The sequence below is a fragment of the Diadema antillarum genome, unplaced genomic scaffold, assembly GCF_040938485.1.
Source record: "Diadema antillarum isolate AM-2024a unplaced genomic scaffold, OU_Dant_1.0 seq00000321_RagTag, whole genome shotgun sequence".
In the NCBI taxonomy this organism is placed as follows: Eukaryota; Metazoa; Echinodermata; class Echinoidea; order Diadematoida; family Diadematidae; genus Diadema; species Diadema antillarum.
In genome coordinates this window covers 397,501-413,898 of record NW_027271340.1, presented here as the reverse complement: position 1 = coordinate 413,898, position 16,398 = coordinate 397,501, and the positions used below count along the sequence as shown (strand labels likewise).

General features: G+C 38.2%; 1 pseudogene; it reads left to right on the top strand.

Moving 5' to 3' along the window:
- Positions 1 to 10,909, top strand: part of LOC139730574 (cytoplasmic aconitate hydratase-like) — a 34,130-nt pseudogene extending 23,221 nt beyond the window's left edge.
- Positions 10,910 to 16,398: the final 5,489 nt, after the last annotated feature.

The following is a 16,398-nucleotide window of genomic DNA, read 5'->3' as shown; positions in this document are numbered from 1 at the left end:
AAGGACCCTGTAGTTTGGGGAAACATGGGTGGTCCATTTTAACTTGCTACCCACCGGAGGCATTGAAAAAACCACTAGTAGCGCCCGTCAGCCATGTGTCAGTGAATACGGCCATAGAAGTGTGAGCTCAGTGGTAACAGTTGACTCGAGTTGAGATTTGTCGCCTGTGTGTGTACTTACATAGAGATCGGTGATAAAGCTGTATACAATTCATTATGGGGGTTCTTGAATATACTAGTATTTGAACCGGGCTGGCTTTCCTACTCCATTGTGTCCCCACATTACTGGGTCTATAAGGCAAGTAGTACAGTCAGCGGCTGTCAGCCAACTTGAGAATTTTGTCCCAAACGTTCATTCTTTGTTAAAGGTGGTAGAGCTGGACCTGGCGACGGTCAACTCGTGCGTGAGCGGGCCAAAGCGCCCCCACGACAAGGTCATGGTGAGTGTGATGAAGGACGACTTTCAGCAGTGTCTCGACAACAAGGTGGGCTTCAAGGGCTTCGACATCCCCGCTGACAAGCAGGCGACGACTGTACCTTTCCTCTACGACGGGCAGGAGTACACCCTAAACCATGGTTCTGTCGTCATCGCTGCCATCACCAGCTGCACCAACACTAGCAATCCCTCCGTCATGCTGGGTGCCGGTGAGTAAATCCATCAATTTAGATTTGATTCATTTTGTACAGTACTGATATGGTTGTCTTCAAAATCCCCTCTTCCTCCCAGCCCGTCCCCACCCCAAAAATAAAAGTCATGTTCTTTGGGACCCTGAACAAGTTATATTGCCTGCATTGTATGTCTTCTGATTCATAAGATTGGTGCTTAAAAACTGATGTGAAAGATGCTAAAAGATTTTGTTGGACACAACAACTGAGTGGGCACTTGTTGACCCATGATGCCCTTTTCCAGGAATATGTTTCTTCTTCGACATAACTATAATAAGAAATAGTGATTTTAAAGCCTTATTTCTCAAGTCATGTAAGTCTGCAAAAGATACAAAGAAGATATTTATATTAAAAGAAAACAAAAGACAGAGATGTTCTTCCCATTTTAATGGTCCAGCATAAGTTCTGTACTAGTTTGGTATTCAAATAGTAGAAATTGTCTTTCTTTTCTTTTGTAACAAAATTATTCCTTTGCATGATTGGAAAAGAAAATATCCAGAGTTCAAAACCAACTAGTGATGGTAAGTGTTGTTCCTTTTCTTGGCCATATCATAGATGTACTCACTTATGATGATTTTTCATCACTTGTTCAATATCCGTGTAATCACTCTCAGTGTTTATCAAGGTTCTGTGTACAATTTTATTCTGGGCAGGTCTGCTAGCAAAGAAGGCCGTGGAAGCTGGCCTCAGCGTGAAGCCCTACATCAAGACCAGTCTAAGCCCAGGCAGTGGGGTGGTCACCTACTACCTCAGGGAGAGCGGAGTCATTCCTTACCTAGAGCAGCTTGGGTAAGCTTTTTGCCTTAAAGGCATAATTTATCATTTGCAGATGAAACAAAAACCCAGCATTAATGCTTGGAAATAGTTCTAGAATGTGAGTTAGGGATAGAAACAACCACTGTAAAAATTTGAATCCGTGTAATCGATGTTCAGTATTGTTAAATACACAAAATGTGAACAATAGTTATAATGAAGATGTTTCCAGACTAAACCATGTACAGTTATGGTTTAATGAGAAAAATACTAATATCTCCTTATATTTTAGGCTTTATTGCCCAAATTTTATATGGTAGGATTTTTCGTGATACAACAGACCTACACATATGCATCAAATATGTAATATCTTGAAAACGTTTTAAATCACTGCTCCCAAAGGTAAACAGGACCTTAAAGATGGTATGTGCTGGCTGAGTGATGATTATAAAATTCATCTCTTTTTTTTTTTCTTCTGTGGCATGGAAGATAGTGGAATGTATGAGAATGACAGTTTGCAAACTTGAGGAATTTTGCTGATCACTTGTTATGATGAATTCGTACAGTGTCGCCCTCATCTCAAGATAAGATTGGAATTGTCACAGTGCAGTTATTATATTCCCAGCTTGCCTATTGTAGAGGACAACTCTTATCATTTATTGAACATAAACGCTTGAAGATGCAGGAGCTGTATCATACATCTTTTATATGTGACCGTGCATCTCTAACATCAAGTCGCATGATCCAAATTTTATGTGAAAACTCAAAATAGTTGAAATTGGTAAACCTAGTCTGTCTTAACTGATGTAAAATATTTTTTGAAAAAAAAATTCTACTTCATTCTAAAATTTTTGATGGTATAGCAAACGGAAAACTGTATTTTTACAGTTTTTCTAGTGCAACTTTTTGTAGAATACAGTTTTTTGTAGTGTGATAAGTTATGTTTTAGAGGCCCCTTTCATGTTTTAAAAACTCATTACACACTCTTTGCTCTCAACTCTAATAACTTCTAAAGAAAATAATGCCAGTGCATTGAAAATTTGTAGCGGACATTCATAGAATGTGCCTAGAGTGTGCACAATTTCATCTTGATCTGATAATCCCTTCATTGTGGTTGTTATGGAGTTTTACATCCTTTTTTTTTTTTAATCCAGTTCATTGGAGAGAGCACAGCTTGGTGAGATTAAGCTCTTGAATAGTCCCTGAACTTCAAAGCCTCTTTTCTCAGTAAACACTTTTCCAGAGTGTGTACATACTCTCCATTATTTAGATAAGTTAGGAAAGTGCATTTGTGTTAAGTTATACCTCATTTTGAAGCTTAGAGTCTGCTCTTTCAGAATCTGTCCTTAAGTATAAATCCATGTTTGGCGACTTTTGGGTGGTTTTGTGATGCAGGGTCACATTATATTATATATTATGCATTTCGTTATCAAGTAAATATGTCTCTTGTATTTACACAATGTACATCATTTCAGCATGCAGATTTAACATTGTTATGCTTTCTGTACACCAGGTTTTACATTGTGGGCTTCGGTTGCATGACGTGTATTGGGAACTCTGGCCCCCTACCTGATGAAGTTGGGCAAGCCATCGAGAAGGTATGATGTTGTAAATCACATTTCGCTGAAACTGTGGAAACTTCTTCTTTTTTTTTCTTCTTTTTTTTCTCGGAGGGATAGCAAGCATTGAATGCATGACATCTCTGAGCTTCAAAATGTTGTGTAAATTGAAAAGGAACTTGCCATTGTCAAGTGACAATATGAATTATGATAAATGTCATTCTCTTCTTTAACTACATTAGCTTACATGTAAGAGACCTGCACTGCTTTATGTGCACTGATTACAGTGTTTATTTCATATGTGCTATTGTGTTGTCAGGGCTCCACACTATCTTTTTTTTCTCTCTTAAAATCTTTGAATTTTAAATTTTGGTAGCCCAATATAGTAGCAAATATCACAATTCATTTTGAATTTTAGCTGCCTAATCAGGCCACCAAAAGATAGCCTTTTTGAAGATTTGGTGGCCCCAATCCACCGCACTACTGGGCCACCAAGTCACAGAGCCACTGCTAATGTTCAGCCCTTGTATTTGTTTGGTCCTGTTGTTATTTAGATGAAATATCATTTCAGAAAAGTTATATCATTATGTCACAGTTAAAGATTTGGGTATTGAATGCTCTCTTTAAAGAGATTTGCATTGAAAAAGAAAGTAAGTCGTAGTAAAGCTCATGATAATAAAACTAAATAATGAAACTAATCTTTTTCCCAACTTGTTGTAGGGTGACTTGGTAGCATGTGGTGTGCTGTCAGGGAACCGCAACTTTGAGGGTCGGATCCACCCCCTCACCAGGGCCAATTACCTGGCCTCTCCACCCCTTGTCATAGCGTACGCACTGGCGGGACGAGTCACCATTGACTTTGAGAAAGAACCTCTAGGTAAGACCGATACCTGGACATTAAGGGCATTTCTTATTCGATTGGCATGTTTGCTGTCGTGTCCTACCAGCCAAATTTGAGGAACAGAAATAGTACTTATTTGTAATGATGCTAACTGTTGATCAGGACCATTTTTAAACTAATTTCCTACAGGAACTGTGTGTATCTAACATGAAGTCTTATGGGAAAATTGCAATGTCTTGAAGACAATATGTTGAAGGACTTGTGCAGTGCAAATGCATGTTGGCTTGTGTTGATTTATGATCCCCTCAACATCACTTGTGTGGCCAAGTGAATTATGTGACATATATTTTGTAATAATTTTTCTACTATTTTTCATCAGATTTCTTGGGTATGCCGACAAAAAAGAAAGATTGCCAAACCAAGATTCTGTTGATGAGACCACCTGTCTTAGCATAACTTGTATGTTTGCATTCAATGTATTTTGTTAATTATGTGATTAATATGAAAACATCCATGTTGTACTCGGTTTAAGGAGAAAAAGCATTCCAATGTCTGTCGTCAATCATATTAGTACTTTTGCTGTGATTGGCAGAATCTTGTTTCGCTGGTCTTTATGGGATGGTCTGTATCAGTCTTTCTATCTGTTTTATCTATCTTCCTGTTTATTTATCAACCTATCTACTGTATACGCCGAATATTTCGCGAAGTTTTTATTTCACGAATTTCGCGAGTCAGGTGCTATTCGCGAAATTAAAGACATGCGAAAATATTGACTCTGATCCCGATGTGAATGTGACGTACGCGTGTACACTTCTCCGTTCTGTACAGACTCCACGATCACGAATTTAACCACTCGCAAAATCGTCGGGAATTCCCGATTCGCGAAAATTTAGACTCGCGAAATATATAGCATATACAGTATCTATCTGTCTGTCTTTCTATCTATCTACCTATACTGTATCTAACTGTCTGTCTTTCTATCTATCTACCTATACTGTATCTAACTGTTTGTCTATACCGGGTGTCCCAAAAAAAGCGGAACGGTGGATTTTCGGTACCTTGCGTTCTAAAAGTGATATATTTTTTGACACCATTAGAAAGAGCATCTTCCGCAGAAGACCATGATACCAAAATCATTAAATTTGGATCAGTACTTTTTATTCTACGGCAATTTCTGTAAATGCAATCATTTTCAATTTTTTGCAACTTATGAGATAATAATTTGGATGCGACACGCGTTCCATACGGTGAATTGTGTAAGCTCGTTGATCCATGTCAACAAAAGATAACGCTTTCATATTGGGAGCGCGCACACACACACACACACACACACTGTTTTTTCCTGGCCGTGCCCAATGTGAAAGCTGTATCTTTTGTTGACATGGATCACCGAGCTTACACAATATTCACCGTATGGATCGCGTGTCGCACTCAAATTATTATCTCATAAGTCGCAAAAATCCGGCGAAATTTGACAATGACTGCATTTTCAGAAATTGGCGTAGATTAAAAAGTACTGAACCAAATTTAATGATTTTGGTATCATAGTCTTCTGCGGAAGATGCTCTTTCTAATGATGTCAAAAGATATATAACTTTCAGACCGCAAGGTACTGAAAATCCACCGTTCCGCTTTTTTTGGGACACCCGGTATATCTTACTATCTATCTGTCTCTCTGTTCTGTCTACAGGTCAGGATGCCGATGGCAAGGATATTTTCCTGATGGACATTTGGCCAACCAGGGCAGAGCTGCAGGAGGTGGAGAAGAAATATGTCATTCCTTCCATGTTTGAGGAGGTCTACACAAAGATTGATGTGAGTGGAATTCAAACAATTCCCAAAGAAAAATGAAAGATAACGAAGGAGATTTTCTTTTGATATTGCATGGTTCCAAGAGTAGACATACTGTTCAATTTACTGGATATGCCATGTTTGCACACAGTGTGTTCAACAGCTGTACTCCCTGAGGAGTGTCATTTGTGTTGACAGCTCAGAGGGCTTGGACAAATTGGTATCTTTTAGGTACTCCCCTTTGCTCATGGGTGAACAATGACTTTGTGGGCATGAGAGTAGTCCATCCACAGGTCTTAAGTGCTTTTTGATGGTCTCTCTGTGCCCGCTTTGGTGCTGTATCGATCGTTTGTTAAGATTAGATGGAGATATCAAGACGATTTCTTCAAATCATTAGATTTATTGAGTATAATGAGCCATGCTGATAACTTCAGAGAGTACGAAGTGCTTCCTTTGTTAATCTTTGGCAGAAAGAGCTCCTGTGGGGGCACAGAACTCATGTGCAGAAATGTGAAAGTGTACTTCATTTGTAAGACAACGTTTGAGAGCTCAAAAGTGAACCAAAGTGAACCAATTTAATACGTACCATACTATACCATGCCAGATTTGGAGCTTATGAGTGCTCTGTGGAGAAAGCTTACCTTGTAAGTTACTTGTAGAGGGGGTCATACGTTTTGTGGCAACATGATCATGTACCTGGTATACTCGCGCTACTTACAGGTGTCAAGGACAAAGAGAACCAACTCCTTGCATTATGATGTATGTGGGTGTTACGCACATTCTTCTCTTGCCACCTGATACAGTAATGGTACGCTTTTAGAGCACATCGGGAATTTGGCTCTGGATATTATGGTACGGTACACTTCTGGAGCATTCAATCGCAACTCTAGCACGGGTATGATATGGTACACTTTGGGAGAGCACTTGAATGCACCCTTAGATCATTGAAAATTTATAATTTGTCCTCACCCTCAACAGCAGTGCAAATACAATACAAATGACAATGACTTTCTCTCACTCTTTACACTGCCCCACCCCCCCCCCCTGCCCCCTGCCTCTTCTTTCAATGAGCAGAAGGGAAATGCCAGCTGGAATGCCCTAGAGACATCAGATGACATGCTATATCCTTGGGACCCAAAGTCAACGTACATCAAGTCACCTCCTTTCTTTGAAACAATGGTACGTCTGCTTCTTACATTTTGCATTGCCTTTCATGTAGTGTAGAGGTAGTATGCCCCTTTGTATGTTTTATGCTTTATGTTTAGCAATTTTATTCTTCATTCCAATGAAAAACAAGTACTTTTGAGATGAAGAATGTGATTATCTGATATGTAGTGTATCATGCTTTATGTATACTCTTCTAATATTTTACAACCAAAGTATGTTTCTTGCATCTTAACTAAGTTTTTAGTGTGCGTAAGTATGATTTTTGATCTACAAAGGTTATCAGCCCTGATTCTGGATGTATATCATGATCTCAGATAATGATCCAGCATAAAAGCCATTGGCTGCAAAATTATGAGAGTTTGCCAATATTTTTGTTAAGGATGTTTACTGTAATGGAGTGCGACTGTTCTCTAATACTGTGTATGGATGAGAATCGGTCGTGATTTTCAATGACCCTCTCTTCAGACCAAAGAGCTTCCACCACCGAGGACCATCAAAGAGGCACATGTCTTGCTCTTCTTGGGTGACTCTGTGACGACGGACCACATCTCTCCCGCCGGCAGCATCGCCCGCAACAGCCCTGCGGCACGCTACCTGGCGAGCCTCGGCCTCACGCCACGCGAGTTCAACTCCTATGGCAGTCGCCGCGGCAACGATGCCGTCATGGCGAGGGGCACGTTCGCCAACATCCGACTCCTCAACAAGTTCATCGGAAAGGCGGCGCCCAAGACGATACACATTCCCTCCGGCAAGACCATGGATGTGTTTGATGCGGCTGACCTGTATCGGCAGGAAGGGCATCCGCTGGTAGTCATTACGGGCAAGGACTATGGAGCTGGATCCTCAAGGGACTGGGCAGCCAAGGGCCCATGGATGCAGGTAAAGCCCCTTCCCCACCTCCCTGTTGAACTAGCGACAGGGTTGGCTAGAGTTTACCTTGAACTACCATTGGCGGAGTAACTATTAGTATGCCACAATATTAGATGCATGAAATTGATATGTGCAATTCCCACGGAAGTAAAAGCATTTCTGTCGTTGAGGTTTTCATCTCAGCTTCATTTAGAGGTAGAATATGCACTGATATCACTCATTTTCATATTCTGAAATTGAAGGAGGGAGGTTGGACAACCTGCCAAATAGGAATTTGAAGAGTTTTTGGGGGTTTTTTCAGTGGTAGAATATGTGTACCTTTGTGTAGGAATTCATGCAAAGTTAAAGGGATCGTATAGTTTGGTTGAGACCTAATTTCAGGTTTCTAATATTTTTTTGTGAGATAATGAGAAACCTCTTATGAAATATGAAAGAGCATGTAATTCTATGAGGAATTCAACGTTTATTTGATGAAAATTGGTTTTGAAATGGCTGAGATATCCAAAAAAGAGCAATTCTAATAAAGTGTGGGACCCACACTTTATTACGATCGCTTTGTTTTACTTTGTTTTTGGATGTTTCAGTCATTCCAAACCCGATTTTCATCAAATAAACTTTGAATTCCTCTTGAAATGGTATGCTCTGTACCATATCGTAAGCGTTTTCTTGGTATCTCGCAAAAAGTTAAAAGCCCAATTCTCATCTCCACCAATACTCTACTATCCCTTTAAAATATTATAACCTATGAAAACATGTGACTGATTACTGCACGCTGTTTTTGCTGTATTGAGGGCTCTGCATGTTTGTTGGTATTTTTTGAGGGGAGGGAGGAGGGGGGGGGGGATATGTAATTGATCTACTGTTTTCAAAGATAAAAGATTTGTTACAATTGAGCATTTGTGGTTAGCAATATATTGCTATTCTGAAATACCCACACTTGTTGCATATGTGGGGGTGTATTTTGTTATTTACAAACAGGAGATTATGTAGTCCTAATATAAATCAAATGTCGCAAGGACAAGACAAGCCAAGAAATACTACAATTTTATTATGCCGTTAAAAGTGTGGAGGATGTATGATACTTTGGTTGAAAGCCAGGATGCTTTGCCATGTTGGTGTAGTCTATGTTGTTTAGCATCTTATTATGACAGAGTTTTTGCTTTGAACTCACTCCCTGTACAAGGTCCCGCAGAGTATAAAGCATTTTTAATGAGTGAGCTGATTTGCTTAGAATAGAAGTGAGAAACACGTGGCTCCTTAGACATTCATTTCTTCACACTTTATGTCTTGGCTGTCAATCACACAGGGTGTGCAGGCAGTAATAGCGGAGAGCTATGAAAGGATTCACCGCAGCAACCTGGTGGGCATGGGCATCGTACCCCTCCAGTTCCTACCGGGACAGACGGCCGAGTCTCTGGGACTAACGGGAAAGGAAAAGTACACCATCTCCATGCCTGAGGACCTCTCAGCAGGGCAAAGGATAAGTGTCCAGGTGAGTGAGAATACAGCTTTAGGTTGCCCCATTGCTGTCATTAATCTTCTAGCAACCTGAACTGCCTGTAGTTACCCTGCTTGAAAATCACTGAATGGGCCAAAGCCGACTCGAGATGTGGCGATGTATGTGTCTTATCTTCATTAGTTACCACCAGCCTCTAGGGATAATCAAGTTTACCATCTCAAGTTCAGTGTTGGTTTTAGCATTGATATTTATATGAGACATCATCCCCTCTCACAAGAAGTGTGTGCATAACTTATCGTCGCTGGGGTGACAAGACCTCGTATCTACAAAATGTCAAATGTTCAGGAGAGCCCAAAAACATGGCGGACAAAGCACTATAGCGAATGGGATAGCCTTTCATATGACATGCCATGGTGGCTTCATTTTTGGAGTAAGACAGTTTGGATTTGGCCAGGACATCACTTAACCCATTATTTAACCATTAATCCAAAAAAGTCATTTTTACCAAAATTTCAGATACAAGGTCAATGTTATGCTTATGCAATAGTCGCCTGTAGATCACACACAAACGCTCTGAGAATGACCACATAAATCTAATTTTGGGGAGCAAAATTAAGATCCTTTGAGAAGTGGCATAATTTGTGGCATTTTAATCCATCTTCCTGAGCACATGTCTAAAACTAAGCATTCATAACTGTACTTTGTCACATTTGACTTGAATCAAATGCAGTCCCTTTTACACCGTGCAATTCCAGCATGATCCTATAGACGTAGCAATGGTATGAAGATATCTCTAGTGTTGGGGATAGATAGTTGTGACAGGTATCCAATAGCTTCCATTAATCTGACTGTCAGTGTTAGAGTTTTATTTAAGGCAGTCTATGAAGGAAATAATGCCAGCGCTATGTCTGTTAACAATCTTGAAATCACCCTATGTCTCTAACTGTTTATGAAATATATAGAATTTACCCCATTTAGCTGCACTGCCGTTTTGCATGGATACATTTCTTCCTTCAAAAAAGCAAAAACAAAAACAAAACAAACCCACAAAGTAACAATTTATAGTTCGAGGATTGAACTACATTTAGCCATGCGTGTAATACATGACAATAAAATTGCTGTATTACTTCTACTTGTATAAGTGTAATTCTTACTTGCAAAAAGTAGTCTGTGTCTTACTGAGAATGATATCCAGGTCAGGGATATGTTTGCACTAATCTCCAGCAAATGTCATCTCTTGATAATTCCTGTCCTTTTCAGGTCAGTGACGGAAAGTCGTTTGAGGTCATTGTGCGCTTTGATACCGATGTGGAGCTGACATTCTATCGCAACGGGGGAATCCTGAACTACATGATTCGGCAGATGCTCGTCGACTAGTAGTAAAGCCGGCTGAGCCTGTTTGTAAGGACTGCAATCGAAAGCTTGGGAGAAATTTTGAGGAAAAAGTGCAACTCCAAGCCAGAAATGGTAATCATTTGATGCTTCTTGTCTCCCTGATGCTGCAGTTTGACATGAAATAATCAAGATACAAATTCTGGTAATACTGTCTCTGACTGATTGTAAAAGTGCATAAGATGTTCTCCACTGTTTTACTGCCGTAATGTAGTAACAATTATGTCCAAAGATGTTTCATGGACTGCAAATTCATGATTGGCGTTTCATTTCTTGGGGAAATTTTTGGTATCATAATTGCAGTTGCAGCAAAAGCTGAGCAGCAAAGCTATTTATATCATTCTTTCAAATCACCAATTATTCTCTGTCAGTTTCTAAGTCCTCATAAGGCTTGAAAGTAAAGTGAAACAATTAAAAAGTGTTCCATTTGGTATTAACGAATATTATGTTTGAAATCAAGTTGACATGAAAATGTTCCAGCATATTGCTGTCCCTTTTTTCTATATATTTGAAGAATTATCATATCTAGGTTTTAGTACTTACTGTTGACCAAGAAATGTTTTGGATATTTTCATTCTCGTGTGCACCTTCCTTTTCAGTTGTTGCACACTCTTTTCAGTTTGTGGTAAATTACAAATAACAGGGTGAAAGTTGTTGCGAAAAAAAAGTGAGGAACTATGAGTAACATGGAACCTGAAACATTTGAGATGTATGAAGAATGTGAATTGCACTAATTTTCAATGGCAGATAGAGCAGCCTCTGTGTACAAAATTCAGCTATTAGATAAATGCAAATAGTCCACTCTTGGATGCTGATTGTAGAGTCTGTATGTCAGCATCTTCATAAGCCACTTTTTTGTGCTATTGAAATCAAGGATTTTTGTATCAAATTTCCTTCGATATCGATTCTTCCTATGCGTGCACATGCTTCAAAATGTGAAGGCACCTTTGACCAGTACCCTTGTGTCATATGTGCTATGTTTCTTTGAGGCAATGAATGATATGTATTCAGCATTTAACCCCCAGACTGATTCCTTGAAGGGGAAGAAACGTCTGATTTTTGTTTTCTTTCCACATAGTGTAAGCTTGATCCACGCCTTGTGCCACGTTAGTTGCGACAAGTTCTCTCAAAACTTTGTTGTGCTTCAAGGGAGTAGATCTCATGGTCATATGTGCCGAAACTAAATTTAGATTGGATGCGGCATCAGCGGAAAAGGGCCGCATGTCAGGGGACATTGTGAATGGACTGCTAGTGAGAGAGAAGAGTATTGATTGGCTTTCAAGTCACAGTACTTGGGATACTTTCACTGTCTGCCAGAGAAGATGAAAAAGTGTAGAGAGGTTTTGAACAAATGTGACATTAATAGAATGCAGTGACATAGTGACCACAGCCCATTTTCTTTATTGAGATAGCTATCATTATTTGAGTGGTTGAGTGTCGCAACTGTCAAAGTTCCTTGACCAGGCACAATCAATTAGATTTGTTGCTATGCTGCGGGCAATAATTTGAAGTGTGTCAATATTACCAACACAAAGTCTGTACAAGCAGTGTCACGACTTACTATGACGCTCAAAAACTCTGGCCACATGTGAGAAAGTTCCCACTCAAAGACCACAGTCAACTCTTTTCTCTTCTTTTATTTTCCCTAGTGTAGTTGTATTTAAGATTCTAAAACAAGTAAGTGGCAAATGTGCTTAATTTATGTCATGAAGGCATAATTTATTTTTTTTTGGTGGAAAAACAAAACAAAACCACTCTGAAAGAAGTCTTTAGCTTGATGTACTGAATGAATGATCTGTATACTGAAAGAAAATAAATGCTATGTTATCTATCATTTTCTTCACGTTCACTAGTCCTGTAGCATCAGTGAAGTCACTGTTGTAATGCAGACCAGTTATAATTCACTGCAGAACCATCAGCTGTCTTGGCAGTGGTGAGCTGTTTTAGGTGCTTGCCCAATTGTCGTGATCGTCTGTGAAATTCAAAACAATTTATCTTACCCGGCTGAGTAGAAAAAAATCACTTGGGTGAAAATTTCCACATTAACAGTATTCTTTTGTATTTTGGGCTCGAAATGCATATATGCACTGCAGAATATATTTGCACACCCCTGAAAACTTAATGATTTCGTTTTTATATTGTCTGTGAAAAAAAATATAAATCATTATTTGAAGGGAGAAAAACTCATGTTACTGCAGAAGGTGTATATTTTATTTGTTTGTAATATCAGTCAAACTTGTTAACTTATGTAAATGTAGCAATGAATTTAGTTTGGTCTCTGTGGTGTTGTAAATGGAAAAAATGCTTTCCAGATGAATTCAAGTACCTGGTGGATCAAACTATAGTCTTAAAAATTCAACATGTATTACATAGAATCTATTTTTTGAATTGGAAGTTGGATAATATGTAATTGTGTTATTAATTTTCAGGTGAACATATTATGATCGGACTTATTGAAGGAGACATATCCTAGTGTGCAAATGTGATTTTTTTTTTTTCAGTTCATGTGAAGTTTCGATAATGTGTAGTTTTGTTACTAAATCTTTTATATGATTTTAGCACTTGCCATTTTTTTGTGGACAGGTGGCCAGCATGTTATGTTTAATGTGTTCATATCATGCAACTGTTCTCACTAGTCACATTAAGAGTTTGGCAGACAGCACATTTCATTCTTTTAAAAATAGCACAGTAGTCAACACAATTACTTTCATACCACCCACCATTGTGTCATCAGCTTACTTATCTTGTGTAACAGGGAAAGAATTCCTTTCCATGATACAGTATACAAGCCAGAAAGATGGAACTGTGTTTCCCATTTCAATAATAGCATTAGGTCAGAGTGGAGAGGTGGATGCTTATCTGTGTCATGTTCTCCAAGTGGACATACAATGTAGTCAGGATATCACGAATCATAAATCATAAATCGGACAGCATTGTGTAGTGCAAGATACGGACGCTGATGGAAATTATGGCCGTTAGTCTATTGTGTGTTGCACAGATTGTACGTTACAAGTATGACACTTAGGAGTTGAGGTTGTCTCATTGAAATTATTATGTTTTTGAGCAAGTTAGTGTGTATTGGAGGTGTTGTATGTATAAAAAGGTCACATATTGCAGTAAAGGGTTTTAGACACCCAGAAATACAGAGATGGCATATATATGTATTACTTAACAAAGGGGATGAGCATATATGATACTTCCGTTCTCAATGAAGGGAGGTTTTGTAATTTTTCAGTTTGAAATGGGCATATGGTTTTGGTCATATGGGCTCACTTAAAGAAAAAAAAAATGGTATTTAAGAATCTGTATTGTGTAAGTTTGGTGAAGTACTACAATGTAGCTAATTATGTTTATGATCTGTTTTCATTTTGTGTCACAATATTTGTTCCAATGTTGACACTAAGTATGAGATGATAATTTGTGTTATTGACTTGCAACCTTTTCTTGGAAGTGTAATGAGTGCACAGCTCCTATGTATATGAAGAGTCAATATTGCATAAATGTTGACTGACAAGAGGTTGGAAATGTAGTCGGTCCAATGATCCGCTTGAAAGAGTCATTGTACATAGATAACATTTCAAGACCCAAGATGAAGACACTAGTTGTGACTTCCCAGCAGCAAAGTCAGTGTTGTGTTATATTGTATGGGTTAAAGTGCAAGTCTGACCAAATCAAGTACAATATGCCTGTATCATCACAATCATTTCTCACTGGGCTGTATAAGAGATTCACTAACTACTACCAGGAACCAGTTTTTGCAGTAAAGATCGTGGAATGCGTGCATCCTTCTGCCTTCAGTTATTAGCCATGTAGGGTAATTGTTCACAGGTGTTACTACTGTAGTTTGCATCGTGCAAGCCTCATCCTTTCATTCAACATGCAGTAGGTATTGCGATCAAATTGAGCCACTTGTGTTGCCAAGCGAACTCCTGTTTCTCAGGTATTGCAAAATGTAGCCTCTTATCGTTCCTGGCGTAGGGAACGTTTTAAAGTGGACTGAGATCATGCAACTGCTCGCAACTGAATAGGGATGTGTATAGGGATCTGTACCAATCGCACGATTTTACTAAACCCATGTAAAATGTGTGATTATAAAATGTTCAAAGTGGCAAATGGAGATATGAGAAGCTCAATTTACTCGCTCTGAAAGACTGACACTCCTTGCAGTACATTTTCAGCACGGAGAACTTTACAGCTAGTCTATTGGCCAAGATTGGCCAAGCTGTCATTCATAGGTAGATATGTTTTAACATCATTATCTTTTCATTTTTGTGTTTTCATGCCTAACTCACAGTTTCAGGATCCAAATGTCCATTTGGATTTTCCACATCCAGATAATGCGATATGATGATAAAGTATCACAATTTGAAAATCAATTTTGCTGTTCTTTCTTCTTATTTCAAGTACAGAGTAGATTTAGTTCTTTCAGTGGGTTTATACACACACACACACACACACACACACACACACACACACACACACACGTTTTACGTATGAAGAGTTTGTTCACAAAAACCGATAAGTCTATTTTTGAAGATTTTGAAGTACGGTCTTTGTCATGAAGTACAAAATAATACCTTTTTAATGATATATTGGTCACTACGTATAAAGCTATATTTTTGAAGTTATGGTCAAAAGAAGCAAAAAATTTTTTATTATTCTCTTTATTTTTCTTGACCTTTAATCGCAAATACAAGTTGTATCTCCATTTGGCAAATATGGACTTATCGGTTTTTGCAAACAAACTCTTCATATATATATATATATATATATATATATATATATATATATATATATATACATTTATGTACACAAAGCATATACATGTTTACTATATTTTATATGTACTGTATATACACTATACATTTGCACTAGAAATTAATGTTGGGCCACCAAATTTTCTTAAAGGCTGTCTTTTGGTGGCTCGAATGGGCACTTAATCAAAATGGATTGTTATTTTTCCGTTTATTTTGGGTCACTACATTTTCCTTCCAGATTTAAAGATCTTATTGCCCGAATGGTCCACCAGAGGAAAAAAAAAAATGTTAGTGTTGAGCCCTGGTATATATACCCCTCAAAATAAGTTCTGCAATTTAAAATTTGATATATCATATTTCTCTAATACCATTAATATGACATTATAAGAAATATGACATTAACAATTTTTGAAGTGACAACTCACTTGCTATGATTGGGTGTTTTTTGAATGTACAAAACAGCTGAGAATGGGGACAAGTCAAAAGTGAAAAGTCCCAACAATTCTGTTATTGATAATGAACGGTTTTGATGAAAAAGGCCACTGGAATCGGCAATGATGAAATTTGAGCTTTTTAAAAAATCTCTTATTTCCTATACTTTACATGATTGTTTGGTGAACCTTTATGTTTCATTTTAATCTGCCGATACTACTGCTGTTTTTAATTCATGGATGAAGCCTGGAATCTAATGAGAATCTCACTAATGTTTACTTTTGAAGTACATACCTTCCCTGAAAAGACAAAACAAATGGGGGTTATACTGATTGACGTAACACGTTTGCTCCATTTTGCAACATTTCATATTTGACAAGATCAATGATTACTGTAGTTGAATAAAAAAAACTGGAAAACAAACTCACTGTTGCGACGTTTCGCCAATTATCAATTGGCTTCTTCGGGCGAATGATGCTCCCGATGAAACAGTGAGTTTGTTTTCCAGTTTTTTATTCAACTAATTATTAATCTTGTACTTCGACTGGATGAATGAGAAGAATTTACATAAGTCTTTCTTCATACTCAGTCGTACCGGTACTCTGCATTCCAGGAATGCATAATGTAAACAAGTGAGTTTTCATTTATAAAGAAAATCAATCAGGCTATCTTATGATGTCACATTTGAATGAAATGATGTAGTTTTAAGTGA